At 35.7% G+C, this 21,885-nt stretch overlaps 1 protein-coding gene across 2 annotated transcripts in view; it reads left to right on the top strand.

The window, feature by feature from the left end:
- The window catches only part of LOC127985711 (glucocorticoid receptor), a 76,096-nt gene that overhangs the window by 3,609 nt on the left and 50,602 nt on the right, over nucleotides 1-21,885 (top strand). The gene's annotated exons all lie outside the window — the stretch shown is intronic.

Genomic DNA, 21,885 nt, shown 5'->3' with positions numbered 1-21,885 from the left:
CCAAAGCAAACACATGGGCCTGATGGAGCTCCCTTCGGCCCAGAACGACAAACATGTGCTCCTCTCAGAGTCTGGTTTCAGGAGACTCTAAACATCAATGTTTCTGTTGCTGATGTGATATTGTTTTTCGGTGAGTGTGGAAAGGACTAGAAGCTTTGAGTCATTATGGCACAAAATTCCCTGAGTACTGGAAATAATATAAAGTGTGTCCATGGTCTTGACTTTTGATCAGTATTACTTTGCTACTTGGGTTTGGGCTTTCTGATGAAATTTAGTGTTTTATGGCCAAACTTCTAGACTGAGATATGGATTGATATGCTCTGGGAGACACTGAAAGATACAGACTTTCAGTGACCTGGCAGTTACGCTTTTGTTCATGCTTCTGATTTGAATGTGTCTTGGTAAAGAGTGAAATTGTGACACTTGTTATTTGATAATGTTTTGTTGTTATTTTTCTATCCAACTTGATCCGCCATGCCAGGCTCATTTGCACAAGAGAAACCTTTAAACCTTTTCCCGATGGCTGAATGTTAATCTGGCAGTCTACTTAGAAAGCCAAGTTAGAGATATTTAGGTCAGCATGTTTCTCCAGCTAAACACACTTGGACAGTTTAGTGTTAGTTACCTGAAATTTCACCTGTTATTCTTTACACTGTTTACATGGCAGCACTGTATTAATATTTCTTAAACATTGTGGTTATAATTTTTTACACCTCGTACACTGTAGTCAGTTCAGGTTAACCTGTCAGACTACAGTCAGGCTGTGTTATATATGGCATTTTTTCTTGTTTTTCATGGTCTTTCTTCTTATGAGCACATATTAATTTATAGTTAGAAAGTTTCCCTGACACACACTGATAATATGCATTCAAAATTAGTGTTGTAGTCGTAGTTGCTGATGGCCTTGAGGGCAGTGCTGCGACACATACAGTGCCATTGCCCTACAGGCGTCCCAAGTTCAAATCCTGGACCTTTCCTGAATCCCGATCCCATCCCCTCTCTCTCACACTTCGTTTCCTGTCAGATATGATCTGTCCTAACACAATAAAGGAAAAAAAGGCCAAAAATAAATCTTACATAAAAAAAAAAAAATTGTTGTCTAAAGTAGGCTACTGACTTTGGTACCAGTCGGTACTGAAATTTAAAAACATGTAATGATACCAGCATTTCCTGCTAGTATTTTGAGTGCTGTTGAGCGGATTCTCAAACGCCTCCAAATAACCGTAGTGTTCACGCACTCAACAGATATCTCTCTGTGATTAGTTACAATAATCATCGCTTCACACTCTTCACCAAACACTTACACAGATACACACTGGAGCATTTGAAAGTGGCATCTATCAGCGGTATAATATGGGTAACACTTTATTTTAAGGTGTCCTTATTACACAGGTTACATAATATTATAATAGCAATAAATTTACGCATTATTACATGCAAGTAACCCTTAGGCAAACCCTAATCATAACCCTATCCTCATAGTAAGTATATGTAGTTAATTATTATTACTCAGTACCTAAATGTATATTTACACTGTATCAAAGACACCTGAAAATATAGTGTAACCTATATGCTCATAGACGAATCTTCTGATAGACATGGCTTTCTCTTTGAAGAGCGTGAAGCGACGATCATTGTAGCCAATCACAGACATATCTGTTGAGCGCTTGAACAATATGGCCAATCAGAGGTGAATCCACTCAACAGTTATTAAAATGCTTGGGGGGAAATGCTGGTATGGTTATATGTATTACATTTCAGTACCAATGTGTTATTTCATTTACAATATATTTAGAGATAAAACATGCCAACTAATATGTATAAAGTAAGCCATACTATTATTTTAATGCATTGTAAGCTCTAATTATTAATAATCATAAAAAAAAAAAAAACACCAGGACACTTTTTGATTTAATGAACTTTATTAAGTTAAGAGTCCTAATTTGTAGGTCCTGTTAAAATGTATGATATCTTTTTGTCCAGTTTGCTTCAAAGGATATACCAGTCGTGCAAGCACAGGAATGTGACCTCCTGCAGAATCCTGATCATAAATCAAACATTCCATAAATTCTCATTCACACGTAACAGGTCAGATAAGAAACGTGTAGTAGTGATGTGTGTGTTTGTGTGTGTGTGTGTGTCAACTTAACAATAATAGTTTTTCACAAAAATTCTTCTGTTTATTTTTCAGTATATGTATGTACAGAACTTGAAGGCCTGCATTGCTTGTGCACCCTCCCCCACCCCCCATTTTGATACAACAAGCAATGTTAGTGCTAGATAAATCATCAGTACTTTTAGTTTTTACTTTGATTTCTGGATCACTGAAGAAGGAATTGGTGACAGTTTTCATGTTTACATAACAGTCTATTGAAGAGTTTTTTTTCTCATACTGATATGACTTGATATAAACTTCAACTGGCTTGAAAGCTTTCGTGCACTTTTTGTGATCAGTCAGTTGTTGTTTTTTTTCAATACGCTGTGCATATGAACTGTTTTGTTTAGAATTGTTTAAAATGTGCACTTTTCTGAATAGACTCTCATGCAATGTCAATGCTTTGAATACACAATTTATTTTAAGTCTAGCACTCTCTATTCTTATTCTATTCTTAAAATAACTTGCCCCTTTTAGACTTGCATTCTGTTCATTTACGGCATGTTAGTAAAAAATATATTTTATATACTATAAAATATATATATACATATTTTTAAAAGATAATTCTTTTTTCTATTCTGTTTTCTTTTAATTTAATAATACAAATTTAATATAATAAAAAAAAAACTTGCTATGAGTACTACGTTAAGCTAAATGAGATTTGTTATAGCACTTGCGTATCATTGGTCTTTTGTTGATTTTGATTGCTTCCATTGTTCCCATTTGTAAGGCACTTTGGATAAAAGCCTATGCTAATTGACTAAGTGTAAATTTAAGGTCATACTTTATTTTAGGATCCAATTCTTGCTATTAACAAACCATTCTATGGCTTTTACCTCAATAAACTCCTAATTTGACACTTATTAATAGTTAGGTAGTGTTTAAATTCAGGTATTGGGAAGGATTAGGTTTGTAGAATATGGTCATGCAGAATATGGGCTTTGTATGTATTAATGAACAGCCAGTATGTTATTAATAGGCATGCTGATAAGCAACTACACTTAAATCAAACACAGAATTAAATTGGGTAACACTTATTTATATTTGCTGATAGTGTTTTCTTATGGGTTTATGAGACAAATCAGTTGCATTTTCTGCTAAATTTAAATATAATTACAAAAAAAAATCAGTCATATTTAAAGCTGTGGTCTGTAACTTTTTTGTGTTCAGAATTTACAAAAAAGTGTTTTTGGCTTGTCCTGAATCACTATGGTACACCCATAATAAGTGTTTATATTCAGACTATTTTAGACTCGTTCAGGTAGGTACCAGTTCCTGCGTGATTCACATATCATCATAGACATAAACAGAGAGCAGTAGCTCCAGCTACAATGTTCTCCCGCAAGACACACGCAGATCTGTTTATTAACCACTAAAGCGGCAAAGGTTGCGGACTGCAGCTTTAAATACAACATTTTTATTTAGTTTACCAACCCTTTTGACATGCCTAGTTATCTTGGGTTAATTTATTAAACGGCTTAGAATTTAACAAAAGTCTCTAATAATAGTACTCCAAAAACAGTAATATTAATATTTATTTAAACATCTCAGTATTAGAAGTTAATGTAGCAGATCTTTAATGTGCACAATGTATTACAGGTAGAAAACAAGTCAAATTTTGAAAAATAAGTGCCAGTGAGTAATGTTTGACTTAGACTTAGATTTGTTGACTCAAGCAGTTCCTTAAATCACACCTTTGATATTTTTCTTTTAATGCTAATGTCCCATTTCTCAGGCTTGTTTCTACTTCTCTTGTGATTTAAGAATCAATGGATTTTCCAGTTTTCCAGTTGCATCGGTATGTAAGTGGCATTTTACTATTATTTTTTTTTTAGAAGTTATGTAAATACTGACATTTACTTGTTTTTTTTTTGTGACTTTTTAAAAGTAGTGCATTCTGTTTTTATGTTGCTAGGTAACCACCAAATCATCTGTCCTGTCAGTCTAATCAAAGGATTATAGCTTGAGCACTCTAAAATCGTAGTTTTTCCTTGTTAAGGCTGGTTCACACGGCAGGATAATTGGGCCGATTTTAGCCCCGATTCAGCCCTTCCGACAATCTTAGGATGCTCCGATTATCGTAAAATAATCTGAACAAATATTCCTGCCGTGTGTGGTGTGTTAAGACTAATCTCCTCTGCTCGGAAGAATGTCGGGACCGCTCCGATCTCAAATCGGGGATATCCAACATGTTGGATTTATTTTGCCCGATTTCTTCTCGTGTGTGGTGTCCCCCGAGGACATACAATCACGCAGCCTGTGGACTGTGGCGTGTAGCCAATCAGAAAGCGAGGTGACGAGGCAGTGATAGTACCGGGAAACAAAATCAAAACAGCCGGCGTATATAATATAACAAATACAAATAAAGTCGATGGGCATAACTACATCCACAACTGCAGTCCACCAGAGTACATGGAAACTAATATATGAACGTTTATTTCAACGGTTATTAATCTGTGTAGTACGTAACAACATTTCTATGAGATAAAACAACAACTTATCTCCATATCATGATATAGCAAGTATAGTCCATGCTCGCGTCGTCTCCACCTCTTTGACCATCGCCTTTTCTTATTTTTCTTATGTTTTTTTCCCCGTTAAAAACAAAGCACAAACTATGGCCACTGCATCCTCTTTGTCCGCCATGATTGTTTACTCTAAAGTCACGTTTGATCTCGAGGGATTTTGCGAGATTTCCCGTCTGACCTGGGAATGCTCGGGAGTCAAATCGGTTCGTGTGTGATGTGTTGATATTGCCGTGTGGCTGCACACCACACACGGAGCGACCAAAACTGTTAGACCCGTGATTTTTTATCGCCGTGTGTGGGGTCTCTCAGGTTTGGAAAATCTGCCGACAATTTTAAAATCGTCCCGTGTGAACCAGGCCTTACGTAAACTGTCATATTCGCAGAAACATTAAAAATACAGCTCCGGGGTAAATCGTGACAGACACCAAATGTTCTCCTCCATCATTGCAGTCTGCAGACTTTCTAAGCAATGGTAAACTTTCGTCAACATAACAGAACTCCCACCTCTCCATTTAATTTGATTGTACAATAAAAAAACAAAATGCAAATTATGTTGGGCGCTTTTCCACTCAGAGGTTTTTTTTCCATTAAAAACAATATTTATTTTAAATGTTAAGTCTATAAAAAAAAAAAAAAAAACGTATTTAAAACTAAACCTCATGGTAGGATCAAATACCTCTCATTCGGCATGAATCGTTTCCATGAGTGATAAGTTACACGTGGTGTGACATCTGATTGCTAAATTATTATTTTTTTATGTAAAGAAAGTTTTGTATTTATATAGTTTCTGAATATTTAATTAAAACGGCATCCTTCAAATATGCAAAAAATCGGTTTGGAAAAACACCACAGCATGGTAATGCTTACATTATCTGGGAAAACCTACATATTGTACAATAGAGATGTTAAATTAAGTCACCAAATATCTTTTGTAGTATGTTTTTGTTGGCTCCATTAGTTTTATGCTGAAGAGGTTGCGATGTCAATTTTGCAGTGTTTGGAATAACGGCGTTTAAAAGAACGGCGTTAGGTAACAACGTTATTTTTTCAGTAACTGTGTAATCTAACTAATTACTTTTCCCGTCGTTACAACGCCGTTAATGTTACTGAACGTTAAATGTGGTGCGTTACTATGCATTGATTTAATAAACTATGCAATCCGAACGCACCCCTGGCTCACACAGCGAGTGAGGAGGTGGGTTAATAACAAGATAAGCGATTATGATTGGCTAAGGCAGAGTCATGTGTTTCATGGTAGCCAATCAGAGCCAGTGTTTTTACACACATGCCGGCACACGCGGCAGCTCCAACGCGGCGCCAAACACACACACACACACGCAACATCTACACAGAGATTCGCAGCAACAGCAGAAATGGCGAGTCAGGAGCAATCCGATGAAAAGTTGGCATTTTCAAGGTGGAGATATAAGCACTACTTCAAATTCATTGTGGTCAAAGGCAAGAACATGCATGTAATGTGTGACACTATCTACAAAGCTAGTGGCCAAAAACACTTTTCTTACAAAGATAATACTTGAAGTGCAGGATAAAACTCTTGCTGTCTGTTGACGTGCATAAATATCGAAAGTTATGTACGAACACCTGTCTGTTTTTTTTTTGTTTTTTTTACAGTAACGCAAATAGTTACTTTCCCTGGTAACGAGTTACTTTTATTATAGAGTAATTCAGTTACTAACTTTTTGGAACAAGTAGTGAGTAGCTATAACTAATTACTTTTTTAAAGTAACGTTCCCAACAGTGCAAGTTTGCAATGCTAGAACATATATTTGGTGTGCGCGTGGTGCTAAAATGCCAGAGTGAACACTTGGATTTCTTGTATCAGTGGAGGGATGTGATTTCCGTCAGAGAAGAGCAAGACATCATTCAAAACCATCTGTTTTTATTTGTTTTTACCTCCAAAATAACAGTTAATCATTGTACTTTTGTAAAATAAAGAAATCATTCAAATTGATTTGCTGAAATCAAAACCTGGCAGTTCTTAAAAGCTGAAAAATTCTAAATGAACTTGTTGTGACAGGAAAATATAATGACGAATATTATTTACATGTAGCACGTGAATTCTGCATGGTATGTTAGACTCTCTCACTCTGTTTCTTTCTGTGTGTGAGACAAAGTGACAGCGAGTTGTGCATCTTCACACTAGAGTTTACAATACGTATGTATTTGTACGTACAAATAAAAGTATGGTGCGCATCCATTGAGAGGAATTGAAAAATAGCACAGATCACTTGATGGAAGGTAAAACTCTGAAAAGCACAGTCAGAGTGTTTGGCGAGTCAGAATATATCTGTGATAAACTTGTACTCAGCCTCCAACTCACACACTGGTAAAATTTGAGAATTTATTAAGCATTGGTTAATATTAAACATTTCTCAGAGTGAAGATTTAGTCACATATGCGAGTGATTTACTCGTATTGTAGAGGGTTGAATAAAATCTACACATAATAATGACGTGTGCAGCTTGTTTCTGCTGTTTATTGAGTGCCAGTTGTAAGTGTTGGGCTCTGTTAAATGTAATCATGTGACACAACAAAGCCCCTGCTGATTGGTTTAATTTCACTTCTAGAGGGTATGGTCGCACTCTAGAACCCTCCAGTCCAGTGCCACATAGCCAGTGTGTTCAATGTGCTGATATTTGATAGTTCCAAAAGTTTTATTATAAATATGTAAGCCTCTAGTTTCATTTGCTTTATTCATGGCTTATATTTATAGAATCTTTTGTAGTGTATTTTGAATCTGCCTTTTTAGATATTCTGTTTTTTTATGCATGCCACTTGATCATTTTGTAAATATAATGTGAAATTAGTTTTCATTATTTTCTGTCTCTCATTTCATTATTTATCACAGCTCAAAGGATTATAATGATACAATCTACTAGTTTAATCCACTTTATGCAATAGAATGACATAAGAGGTTTTCATGTGTGGAAAGCAGATGTCTCAAAAAAAAAAAAAAATTCTGATTGAAAATAAGACTTGTTTCAGCCATAGTGTAGAATGCTTGAGTCAGGCGGTTGAATACAATTTTATAATTGGCGTTTCTTATTAAGTTTCATGGTTGAACTAATCATAACATGCCATTTTTGGTATTATTTTGCCCCGCAAGTGAAAGTAAAGAACTGTTTATTTAATGGTTATTTTTAAGCAATATCCTCTGTTGACAGTAGTGCTTTGTTTGTTGATTATTATTAATTATTTTGAAAAAAAAAATGTTGGCCTTTTTTTTTATTGCTGTTGCATAGAAACTGTATGGAGAGAATGAAAATTGGATTTTTCAAGCCATATTCAAGCTTGCAGGTCTGCATGAGCACCACAATTCAATTCAATTCAAGTTTATTTGTATAGCGCTCTTTACGATACCAATCATTGCAAAGTAACTGTACAGAAAATTAAGTTTCGAAGATGTTTAGTAGTAGCTTAGCTTTAGTAAAAACGTCGGAAACGGGTAGCATGTTTTGTTGTAGCTTGGCAATGTTTCTAAGATGGTAGGATTCTGTTTTTGTAACAAGGGAAATATGATTTTCAAACTTAAGATTTGAAATGGGTATGTAATTTGCCAGCTCACTAGGATCTAGTTGTGGTTTCTTAATTAGAGGCTTAATAACCGCCAGCTTGAATGGTTTTGGGACGTGATCTAAAGGTAATGAAAAGTTAATAATATTGAGGTAACAACTCTTTCAGTAAAATAGTGGGTACAGCATCTAACAGGCATGTTAGGCCTGTACTGTAGCCTAACTGTTCAGGGATTTTTTTATTTTTTGTTTATTCTATATTCATTACCCATAAATTTCCACCTCTGACACATTTTACAGCCTGAAAAAAGTAGGGATGCACCGATGATGATTTTTCATGGCCGATTCCGACACCGATTTTTTACAAGCAAACTGGCCGATTCCAATACCGATTTCTGATTTTTTGAAAATCTTTTAAGCAACAAACAAGAAAGAAGGAAAGTGGGCATAAACAAGATATTTGGTATTTAGTAGGCCAAACTTGCTTTTGGCTATTGAAAACAATAACCGTAACCATCTGAAATTAACAGCAGTAACTGGACAATAAGGAGCCTACATTCAGTACAACCATAGATGGTACACACATCAGCATTTAGCTTTTGTTGTTGAATTGGGTTGAAACTACATTGAACTGGCCTTAAATTAAAAGATTAACTGTAACCATGTGAAATTAAAGGCAACAACTGCATAGTTCTACAATCCAAACAACACAATCAACACACATTCAATAAGATGTTTCTTAATCAGCATTCAGTATTTTAGTTTTTAAATTTGGTTAAAAAAAAAAAAAAAAAAAAAAAAAAAAAGGTCTTTACCAGTGATACTAAATAAAGGTATGCTATATAAATAAATTTACCAAAATGTTAAAATCAAATAATGTTGGTGCGAATTAGGGCTGTCACTTTTAGTTCGAAAATCGATTGCACAATCGATCGGACCAACCAAAAAAAGTTTCGAAAATGAAAATAGGGAATCGATTTTAACCAAATTTGTACACTATTAATTTTAAAACAATAAAAAAATAGATGCAGAAAAAGAAAATAAATAATTCAGAAAGTGCAGTATGCCCAGCAAAATACCAGCAATTTTAGACCTCTTATGATGCGTTAACATCAAGCGAGAATGATTTCAATGTTAAGTCAATGTAAAGACGCGTTTACGTGCGTCTGGAGGTCTCGCGGCGCGGTAGACGCGAATTCACCTCATTCGCGCATCGAGTTACAGGAGATTCTGAGTTATGAAAAGGACCGTTGCAAGCTGACAGTGACCGGCTTTTGTGATGGAAAATTGGCAGTGTCCCTGAGACATCAGTGCGGTCGGAGCGCGTCTTCTCAACAACTGGACCGTGTCGGTTACGTTCAATAAAAAAACACACATGGCCTGTTCTCAAGTCCATTTAAAGTTTCATTTTTTTGAACAGTTGTTTCAAATGGATTGAATCATTATTTAAAGTAACCTTGGAGATTTTTGAATTGCCTAAATCATAAATGCAGCCGTGTTTAAGCATGCAGTGTTGTTTTTCTTTTATGGCAGCCGTCCCCTCTGCATATATATAGCCTATTTTTCGAGAATGTTGCACTCCTGTTGCTGTTTGTTATTCTGCCAAAAACTTCATGCCAATAAATAAGAAATATTGCTGACTTGTGTGTTTTCAGCACTCTCTTTACGTTCGTCCGTTATTTGAAAAAGGAAACGTCTTTTTTTTTCTTTTTTTTAGACATGGAAAAACGATTTTACAATCGATTCAATGAACACTTAAAAATCGAAAAAGATTTTTTCACAAAAGTGACAGCCCTAGTGTGAATAAAACAAAGATGCAAAGTGTTTCATTCATCCAATTAAAAAAAAAAAAGGTTAATGATTCACATCTATATATTTTACTTGAGCCAATGAAAAATACATTTATTTTAACTTAGTCTCAAGTAAAAAAAATATAGATACCCTAAATTTTTTTAATTGGATGAATGAAACACTTTTTTTCAGTGTGCTGCAGCAGGTGATTTTTCAAATCAAATTAAGTCTGTAATTTTAAGTTAAAATAAAAATAATCATCCTAATGCAGAACTGACGTTTATTTCTGGCTTTTCGAATGTGTATTCAAGTTCTACTTAAAAAAAAAAAAAAAAACACGTGAGAAGTTGAGAAGAACATCTCTTCACGGTCAACACTTGTTCAGGGTTCGGACAGGTGCAGTATATGCTCGCGCTGCTTCAGTGAGCAGAAAAGGGACTCTTATTTGTGCACCAGTTCACCAACGGCTGTTCGCTTCCTGCTATCTGTGCCTTAGACATGAAACTCTGCATTTCCAGTACTGATCAGCTGCCTGTGTCTTGCGCACAGATTTCGAAATACTCTTCCACACAAATGACATAGCGAACGATTACAATGTAGTCTGTGCACGCGAAAAATCGGCCAACAAAAGACCTAGAAAAAAGTACACAGTAAATTCTGGTGCTTAAAAGAAACAAATAAATGATATAGGGCCTATATCAATAAATTATTATTTATTTTTTTACATATAATGATACATGTTCAATAGAGGTTGACCAATATTGATTTTTTGACAGCCGATGCCAATATCTTGGAAAGCAGGCGGGCCGATACATAAAACCATGATCATGCTGTATACAAATTCACACTTCATAAGATCTCACAGCTGGATTCGACTAAGTTTGCAATGTTAGTGAAATGAAATGTTCATCAGTCATTCAAAATTTTGTTTACACTGTATTAATGAGTATTTGCTTAATGCTGACAGCAAACGAGAAAGTATTATAATGTTTGCCTTTCTATTACTAATAATATAAAAGCAATCAATCTTATACTTTTTGTATACATTAATTCCTTTTTTTAACCATTCTATCTGATTATTAGACTGACTTCTATTCATATTAGACAGATCTGTTAACGATGACAGCGAACAAGAGGGAGATTGAATGTGAACAGTCAAAATAAAAGTCACGCCTCAAACACATTGGCCAAGCAGAAAAACCTATTGGCCGATGCTGATATTTGAAAAATGCCAAATATCAGTCTATATATCGGTCGACCAGTAATGCTCAACATATTATTCTAATTTATACAGAGTTGAATAGCCTATTGTTTTAAAATATTGTTGTGAGTCTAATTTCTGTCAGCTGTTCTTGATCTGACACTGGGTGTCTGTCCTAATCATTTTTAATCTGGCATTGATTCTTAGATTCTTAGGAATTACTGGCCATCTGGATAAAATAGCTAAAAAAAATTAGTGAAAAAAATAAAGGTTTAAAGGAAGAAACATTAGTTTCAGTATTTATGTCATAATGATGCATGTCCTGTTTGAAGCTAAATAGTGCTGCAAATTTGAACACTCCCTTGTGGTAATATGGGTTAAAATGCAACAGATGTGGGGTAAAGGTTTTCTGCAAAGTGTACTGCTAGGAATGGATTGTTTGATGCACAGCACTTTTCGGAGAAGACTATTGTACAGTAGTACATGCCATAGGTAAATAGTACAGTTTTCGGAAGAGTGGAATGTGGGTCACATTGGTGCCACCAACAAACACGCATCTGTTTTGACTGCCTGTCTCACTTTATGCAATGCAGTATTTATTCAGTAAGAACACGGACATCAGTGATGCCATGTGTACTGTTTGCACGTAAACTTATGCAATTGCAATTGTGTAGTCTTTGAGCCATCTAAAACAATTCGAACAAAGGCCTTTACACCCAAATTATAATGAAGTTAAACGGGACTGTGTCTGTGGAGCTAAAAAAAAAAAAAATTGCCAAAGGAATTCATAAAAGTAGTGCATACACTACAGTACATTCTAGTGTTGTCAAAAGACCTGGTACTAAAAATACATAACTTATTAATATTAAGTTAAATTGTGTTTTGTTGGTATAATAATAATAATAATAATAAAATAAAATCTGTGTGAAGTAGATATTTTTTTTTTATTTTTTTGTAATAGATTTTTTTATTAAAAAGCAGGATAAAACAAGTAAAAGCACATTTTGGCAATTTCATTAATGCAATGGTGAAAAAAAAGCCAAAATTGGCCGACATGGGGGAAAAAAAAAAAAAAAAAACATGTTCAGTATTTGGCCTTCAGCCCATATTAGTTTTTATCAGTGTAACATATTGCTTTATAAAAAATATACATTTATATAAAAAAAAAAAATAAGAAAAAAATACTGTCTATTGATACAAAATATTACAATTTTTTATAAAAGTCTGACCTTTGAAACTTTTTAAAATTGTTTTAAAACAAGGGCCTATTTAATTTTTATCGTATGCAAAAAATAGCCAGGATTGAAGAAGAGTGCAAATGGTGAATTCTCATTTTGTGGGTGAACTGTTAATTTAAGACCTCTGTTTTTGCTTCGCTCATCAAGAGGGAGTCCTTGGCCTGATTTCCTGGCTCCAGCAGAAGCATCTGCCCTCCCCTCAATATCACTGTAGGAGGAGTCGAGCTGTACTTTAAGTGGGCCTGGAGCCAGCTGGACTAATGTTGCAACTTTGCCCTCAAGCTTGGTGAACTCTTCCCCGCTCACTAAAGTTTTGAGTTTTCTAGGAGCTTGAGTTAGATTTGCTTTTGGGTGCTTATAGTCTGATTACAGTCTGCAGAAGGCAGTACCTGAGTCCTCTGGAAATCTCATCGGCTCCTAAGCACTTTTCGCTGCAAATTCATTATGTATTTTTTCAGCTGTTAATACATTGGATTGTGGGTGATTGCTATATACACAAAAGCTGAATTTGTTTTACCAGATTTAAACTCAATCTAAAGATTAGTGCTTAGACAGATGTTCACTGCTCTTAGTAAGGAAATGTACACCAGGATGTGGCTGGACTAGAAAAAAAAAAAAATTGCAGAGAAAAGGAATAGTATTATTTGGACTGGATTACCTCACAAAGATCAAACTCTTAAGGCCGGGTTCACACCGCAAGTTTCAGCAGAGCAGAAGCAGCGCGTTAGCAGCAGGTAGGCAGAGCAGAAGCAGCGCGCGCCTATTTTGCTTTCACACCGGCAGCGGAGGCAGCGCGCAACTGAACAGCAGATTTTGGTCAGAGTGCTCTATAATGGGTACGTTCGCATTGCTTTATTTCCCATTTAAAATACATTTAAATAAAAAGACTAGGCAAGAAGCTTTTTTAATTAATAATTTAATTGTTACTTTTGTTGGATCTTTGTTTTGCTGTCTTTGTTTTCCGTGCAGTACGTGTTGTTGATAGAAGAAAGGCCATCGCGCTATATTTGTTATTAAGGAGACTAAAAAGACCCAGACTTTGGGTTCATCCCATTAACCGACATAGGAGAGAACATGGTACATATTACCATCTTGTCACTGGGTTTGTTTGCAATCAAATTTACCAAAAAACACCCTGAAAACCAATTTAATAAACGGTTTTAAATTATGTGTATTGTAAATGGTTCACAGCCTTGACTTCCTGCTCATCTTGAAATCAGCATTTACTTGTTTATTATATATGCATGTATCACCTGCTTTTGTTATTTGTGTGCTTATGTGTAATTTAGAAATTGTAAACAAATGGTTCCAATTGAATCAGTTTTGAATTAAATATTGAGTTGTTTGCTCGTGTGCCAGCGAAAGCGTCAAAAACACTATAAAATTAATTACCATCTGCAATAAGAGCCGCTGCAACTTCATCCCATGCTTTTTCCTTCTGCAAGTCTTTATAAAGTACATTGTGTGGATCATAAAGAACTTGATATTTCTCAACTTCCACAATGAGACGAGTGTCGTCCATTATTGTCTTTCCAGGTGCACTCTGAAGACCACCGCCTGTGACACCACGTGCTGTTGTTTATGATTGTTAGCACGACCTCCGTTCTTCTGCCAATACATAGGCCTAGTTAAAAGAATAGGACAACTATTAATAATAAATAAATCTCCAAGGCTAAGCTAGCAATATAAATTATTTAAAGTTGTTTTTGTATTTCGGCAAAAAAGTCTATTTTTGGATAGAACTGTAAGTACTTTAACAGATTTTGTAAAAAAATATATATATATAAAAAATAAAATTATAATAAAAAATAGAAAAATATGTGGTTTTAAATATCATACATTTTTTATGTAATTTGCTAAGAACACAGTAGACATCATTAATGCAAATTTTGGGCAAATTTTCGTTTAAGTACATGTGTATTTTGGCCATGATCATGATCATTTTGGCCATTAGGGGTGCTCCGATCACGATCGGCCGATCGTTATGCGCATCTCGTCAGTAAAGCCGGTTCTCTAATCAGCGGTTAATTCCATCAGGTGCGTGATTTCACATAGAGCAGCTGTTACTACACAGAGCCATTGTTGATAGAGAAGATGCGCAAATCCACTTCATTTTCAGCGTTTTTTGGCCCATCTTCTCAGTTAACAACGGCTCTGTGTAGTAACAGCTGCTCTATGTGAAATCACGCACCTGATGGAATTTAACGCTGATTAGAGAACCGGCTTTACTGACGAGATGCGCATTAACGATCGGCCGATCGTGATCGGAGCACCCCTATTGGCCATGGTCACTTTACCTTCTATACATATTTTTTTATATTAATTTCCTTTTCGTAACATACTCTAGTTCTTTAACAAGAACTAGAGTATGTTACGAAAAGGAAATTAATATAAAAAAATATGTATAGAAGATAAAGTGACCATGGCCAAAATGATCATGATCATGGCCAAAATACACATGTACTTAAACGAAAATTTGCCCAAAATTTGCATTAATGATATCTACTGTGTTCTTAGCAAATTACATAAAAAATGTATGATATTTAAACCCACCTATTTTTCTATTTTTTCTTATAATTTTATTTTTAATATATATATTTTTTTTTTACAAAATCTGTTAAAGTACTTACAGTTCTATCCAAAAATAGATTTTTTTATACAAAAACAACTTTAAATAATTTATATTGCTAGCTTAGCCTTGGAGATTTATTTATTATTAGTAGTTGTCCTATTCTTTTAACTAGGCCTATGTATTGGCAGAAGAACGGATGTCGTGCTAACAATCATAAACAACAGCACGTGGTGTCACAGGCGGTGGTCTTCAGAGTGCACCTGGAAAGACAATAATGGACGACATTCGTCTCATTGTGGAAGTTGAGAAATATCAAGTTCTTTATGATCCACACAATGTACTTTATAAAGACTTGCAGGAGAAGGAAAAAGCATGGGATGAAGTTGCAGCGGCTCTTATTGCAGATGGTAATTAATTTTATAGTGTTTTTGACGCTTTCGCTGGCACACGAGCAAACAACTCAATATTTGATTCAAAATTGATTCAATTGGAACCATTTATTTACAATTTCTAAATTACACATAAGCACACAAATAACAAAAGCAGGTGATACATGCATATATAATAAACAAGTAAATGCTGATTTCAAGATGAGCAGGAAGTCAAGGCTGTGAACCATTTACAATACACATAATTTAAAACCGTTTATTAAATTGGTTTTCAGGGTGTTTTTTGGTAAATTTGATTGCAAACAAACCCAGTGACAAGATGGTAATATGCACCATGTTCTCTCATACGTCGGTTAATGGGATGAACCCAAAGTCTGGGTCTTTTTAGTCTCCTTAATAACAAATATAGCGCGATGGCCTTTCTTCTATCAACAACACGTACTGCACGGAAAACAAAGACAGCAAAACAAAGATCCAACAAAAGTAACAATTAAATTATTAATTAAAAAAGCTTCTTGCCTAGTCTTTTTATTTAAATGTATTTTAAATGGGAAATAAAGCAATGCGAACGTACCCATTATAGAGCACTCTGACCAAAATCTGCTGTTCAGTTGCGCGCTGCCTCCGCTGCCGGTGTGAAAGCAAAATAGGCGCGCGCTGCTTCTGCTCTGCCTACCTGCTGCTAACGCGCTGCTTCTGCTCTGCTGAAACTTGCGGTGTGAACCCGGCCTAAGAGGTTAACTTGACAAAAGAATCTTTATAAAATGGTTCAGTAAACCATACAAATGTACAGTAATAATACAAAATGTTTCCTTATATAATATCATTCTAACAGACTTGATATTTGAGGCATAGCATACTAAGCTCACGTTTTATAAAAATTTAGTTCTTCATTAATATTTATTGAAGCATATGTCACTATATAGATTGCAGTTTGGCTGATGGTCAGTAGGGCTGTCATGGTGGCAGATTTTTTAACACCACAGCGGTAATCGTACAACTACAATCAGTGTCGTGGTGTTATAATTAATTATATAGCCTTTATATAATTTCTATATAAGTAAATATATACATAAATTATATAATTATTTTTTACTTAAATTATATATAGATATATATATAAATTATATATTATATGTGATTCTGGTCATAAAGGTACATTTCTTGAAATTAATACAGTAACTCCAAGCTGAATAGATGAGTTTCCATTGATGTATTGTTTGTTAGGATAGGACAATATTTGGCAGAGATACATCTGTTTGAATATCTGGAATCCGAATAGTGCAAAAAATTTAAATACTGTGAAAATCACCTTTAAACTTTCCCAAATTAAGTTCTTAGCAGAGCATATTACTAATCAAAAATTAGGTTTTGATTTATTTATGGTAGGAAATGTACAAAATATCTTCATGGAACATGACCTTTACTTAATATCTTAATGATTTTTGGCATAAAAGAAAAATCGATACTTTTGACCCATACGATGTTTTTTTGTTTATTGCTAAAAATAAACCGCAGCGACTTAAGACTGGCTTTGTGGTCCAGGATCAAATATTATTAATAACTAACTACTAATGTTGACATTGAATGGTTTAAGGGAGGACCTCACTGGTGTTACATTGTCCTCATTTGTAGGTCGCTTTGGATGAAAGCTAATTATATGATGGGATGCACTAGTCACTTTGTGCAGCATTGGTCTGCTCACTACCTCATTCGGCATGGAACTGACATCATTCCACTACCTCATCAGTCAGTTAAATAAAATAACTGCTCTTGATCCCTTTGTCAATTGTCAGTTTAATCAGACTTAATAATCCCTTTTGAAAAGGGATTGTTTTGCACTAAAAAAATTTTATCTGCACTGTTGTTCACTTCATTGATTTGCACTATATCTGTCATTTGCATTGCGCTGCTTTATTTAACTTTATTTTTAATTTAATTATATGCCTTTTTATATTCCCTTATAGTATAGTTGTATTTACATTTTATAATTGATCTAAATTTTTTTAGGCTTTAATGTTAATGTTATCTGTATGCACCGGGGTCTGAGAGTAACGCAATTTCTATTCTCTTTATGTATGTGTACATGTGGAAATTGACAATAAAGCAGACTTGAACTTGACTTGAACTTGAACTTTAACTTGAAAGCTGCTAAATGACTAAGTAAATGTTATGTTTCCAGCTGCACTGCATGCTTTCAGATGGTGTGCTTGTTGCACAAAAGCCGACATATGGCTATATCCAAATGTATTTGTTCACCTCTCTTGTTTGCCTCAAATCATACATTTTCACAGATATGTGATTTGGTTTCCCAACTAGGTAGATTGTTCAAAATTAAATACATTTTCTGAATTCAGAATAAACTAGATTTTGCCGGGCTCAAACCCACTTTGTCTACACTGGACGCGAAAGTGGTCGTGACAATTAAAATCAATTGAAATTTCTGTCAGTACGTCATAAATGGAGTGAGGCATCAGTTTACTGTCGGGGGTTTGCCATGCCGCGCCACTCTTGTCCAGTGTAGACATAGAATAAAGAAAACGCTGTGTATGGCATTTGAGGTAATTTGTTAATTAAAATAGCCTTAAAGTTGAAATACTTTTTTTTTACAGCTACATGCTATATGCTATAAATACCAAATTCTATTGCAACTGTTACTTTCATTACACTTATACAATAAAAATACAGTATAAAAAACGTCTCCTGGTTATACCTTCAGTGTGACCATACTCTGAATCACATGTGTAATCAGTCCAATAGATGGCGAGATGACACAGAAACCAGGAAGCTTAAAAGCATGTGTGGTGTAAATAGCAGCAGCTTCTAGTAGAATGAAGGAAGCACTCGCATCTCGTTACCTCGGGGAACCGTGGTTACATGCATAAGCTTGAGGTGTTCCACTTCAGGAACTTGAGCTACTTCGAATGCTTTGGGAATGAGTATGCCTATACTGACAGAATTACAAATCCCTGCCTAATGTGGAAGAACACAACTAAGGCAAGAGAATAGAGGAGTGGGGAGTGGCACGAATAACGAGTTCATAGAATCTCATAAAGGTGAGCGGCGTGAACCAGCCCCCGGTGTTGCAGATGTCCTGAATGGAAAAACCTGAGAAGAAGGCCTTGGAGACCAACACACTTTGGGTGGAGTGAGCCTTGAGGGCTTGTAGGCTATGCAGATAGCATCCACGATCCACCGACTGAGGGTCTGTTTAGAGACAGGAAGACCCTTCTTAAGGGTACCATTGCTCATTAGCAGTTAGTCCACCTTGTCCACAGGGCAACTCTATGAACATATACAATTTAGCTCCTGTTGGTCAAGCTCCCGAAAAGGGATGAGCACAGAAGGCCAGCAGTACGATGGGAAGTTCTGACAGTAATCTCCCATGGAGAGCCGTCGAGAAGGGAAATCAGGTCCAAGAACCATACTCAATACAGCCTGAACGGGGCGATTAGCAGCAGACAGACCATGTCCCGGCGCACTCTCTCTACAGAACTCCCGGGAGCCGAGCAATCTAGGGAAAAGCATACAAACGAAGCCTCGGCCATGTATGTACCATGGCATCCAGTCCGAGAGGAGCTGGATGAGTCAGAGAGAAAGAGTGGCGACAGTGCAATTTCTTCTGTGTCAAACAGATCCACCTGAGCCTGTCCACACACCCTCCAAATCAGACCCACCACATCTGGGTCGAGTCGCCATTCCTCGGGCCTCGACCCCTGCCTTGACAGGATGTCTGCTCCCTGATTAAGATACCCAGGGATGTGTACTGTGTGTACACTGACTGTGGGCTGGGCGGCCACTCATGACCATTCTCCATCCAGTGAGAGGGACACATCCATCGTTAGCATTACGCTATGACAAGGAGCTTCCAGCACTGGGCCCAGTGACAAGAACCAATCTTGCGATCATGTGAAGAAGGGAAAACCCCTCGGTCCTGAGCCACTACTGTAGGGGTCTCATGTACAGCAGGCCAAAAAATATCACATTGGACGCAGCTGCCATCAGACCCAGAAGTGTTTGAAAACGCTTGACAGTGAGGGATTAGCCTTCTCTCACTCTCATGACTGCCGTAAGGATATGGGAGACAGATGTGCCTGCATCGGTGTCGAATCCCACACCATGCCTAGATAAGTGGAAGTCTCGATTGATCTAAAAAATACATACTTCCATGTCTCCGGATGCTGTTCTGGCTCCACACCGACTCCAGGGCATCCACATTGTGTGAATCGGCCTTAAGGGAAATACACTGGTATTGCAGTACCGTATTTTCCGGACTATAAGTTGCACTCTTGTTCATAGTTTGGCTGGTCCTGTGAAAAAATTTATTTGACATGAACCGAGAGAAATAAACCAAGAGAAAACATTACCGTCTACAGTCGCGAGAGGGCGCTCTATGCTTCCAGAGATGCTGCTCAGTGATCCTGTAGCCTACACTAAGCAGCATAGAGCACCCTATCGAGGCTGTAGACTGCGACGTATATGTTTTTTTCCTCGTCATGACATATTTTTGGACTGATGTGACTTATACTTGAAAAATATGGTATATTAAAATTTATATCATAAAAAAAATAAACAGGTATTCTGTATGAACTGGTATACCATCCAGCACTAACTATTTGGAACCATAAAGAATTTGTGCAGATTTGTACACATAAGAATGTCTTTGAATTATAATTAAATATCAAAGTGGAAATAATTTTTAGGAAAGCACTCTTAACCTTGTTACATTAAAAAAAAAAAAAATAATAAAAAAAAAATATATATATATAAAGAATGCACTGGGGGAAAAAATAAGATAATGAAATGTGCATTGAAAAAAGTAATCTAAATGGCAACATATGAAACCACAACAATAATAATATGTTTATCTTTACCAAAATACATTTCCCCAATTTCACATCTTGGATTTGATCTTCCAAGGCATACTGTGAGCTCTTTTGGTGTTTGTATACAGTACTGTATATATTTACTAGATAATACTGCAATGTTACTAAAGCTGAGGCAATAAGCTAATCTGCCGACTCAATGCTTTCCTGATACTTGTGTGCCGATTCAGTATACAGTAGTCAACATTTGAAGTGGATCAAAAAAGTTCATTAAAGTTGTCCTAATACAAGAAAGCATTTTGGTTTTAGATTTTAGGACAACTTTGATGAAAGGTTTTGATCTCCTTGAAATGTTGACTAGTTTATACTGTGATAATTGAGTATTGCAATTATATAACACTTGTGATTCGATATTACAATTTATTGTAATTTTTGTTTGCTGATTAAAGACTAGAAAACGGAAAATACTTGATCATACCCTTAAAGAGACTGTATATGAGGAGTCCTTTAAACAATCAATGCACAATCAATGCATAACATCTTTCTGCTTTTTGAGTGTGCAGTTAAAAACTAACCTCAGAATCGATTCGAGAGAGAATCATACTTCATTCCATAAATCTCAAGAATTGATCCACGAATCGCGATGCATCAATTTATTGTCCCAGCCCTAACACCTATACATTTTGCCTTCTGTTGGAATAAAAGCTGTAACATCTCCCCAACACCTTTTGGGAAAATTCTAATAATTAAATATAAATCGATTCTGAGGTAAACCAATAAATGTTGTAATTGTTTTAAAAATAATTATGATCATTGAATCATTTTTTTTACCTCAACCCCTAATTGTTACTGATATTTAATAATTGCTTGGATAATTTACAGAGCCTGATTCTTTCAATACATATTTGGTAGAACAAAAAGCGAGTGGAAAATGACTGAAATTGTAACTACAGTGGGCTTGGCTAAGCATTGGCAGACATTGTTTTTCTTCATTTAATTTTTTATGTTCTTCATTTTCTCTTTAGTAGGGATTTGATAAGCAATTGGAACATTTTGTACAGTCTTAATAGAAATGTTAGACACCAATCTAAACAGTCTGACCAATTTTTTTTTTTATATAATGGTTAGGGACACTCCATATGAAGTGAAATGGCAGAATTATTGGATGCATAAAGAAAAAGCTGTTAGTAGGGCAGGCTCCACTGCAGGCTGTTATACCTCTTATTGCTTTTTAATGTACAACCATTTAAAGTAAAAGCTCTCAGGGACTGTAATGTACATTTGATATGTTTTGATGTATTTTTGATATCTTAATTCAGAGCTCGCTTGTCCTTGCACGTAGTACACAGGCAGCCACTTAAAAAGGTTAAAAACATCTGTTAATAAGCAACTAACTAAATCGGTCTCCATCACACAGAATGTTATTTTTCTTTCTCTCCACCAATCTGTCTTTCAGGCCTCTGCTTATTTGGTGTTTTTTGTCACGTTCTGTTCTGTTCTGTTAAAGGTGAATTTCAGGACTTTTGCACTGCTTTAGTTATTTTAGTTTTTGTCATGTACTTGACATCTGAATGCAAAGAGTGAGATTCAGTCCCTAATTACACAGTTTTTTGACTGCTGAATGAGAGTTGTTTTCTCTGCAAAATTAGTTT

This window comes from Carassius gibelio, chromosome B21, assembly GCF_023724105.1.
Source record: "Carassius gibelio isolate Cgi1373 ecotype wild population from Czech Republic chromosome B21, carGib1.2-hapl.c, whole genome shotgun sequence".
In the NCBI taxonomy this organism is placed as follows: domain Eukaryota; kingdom Metazoa; phylum Chordata; class Actinopteri; order Cypriniformes; family Cyprinidae; genus Carassius; species Carassius gibelio.
The sequence above is the reverse complement of the archived record's forward strand: the minus strand, read 5'-3'. Positions and strand labels throughout refer to the sequence as shown.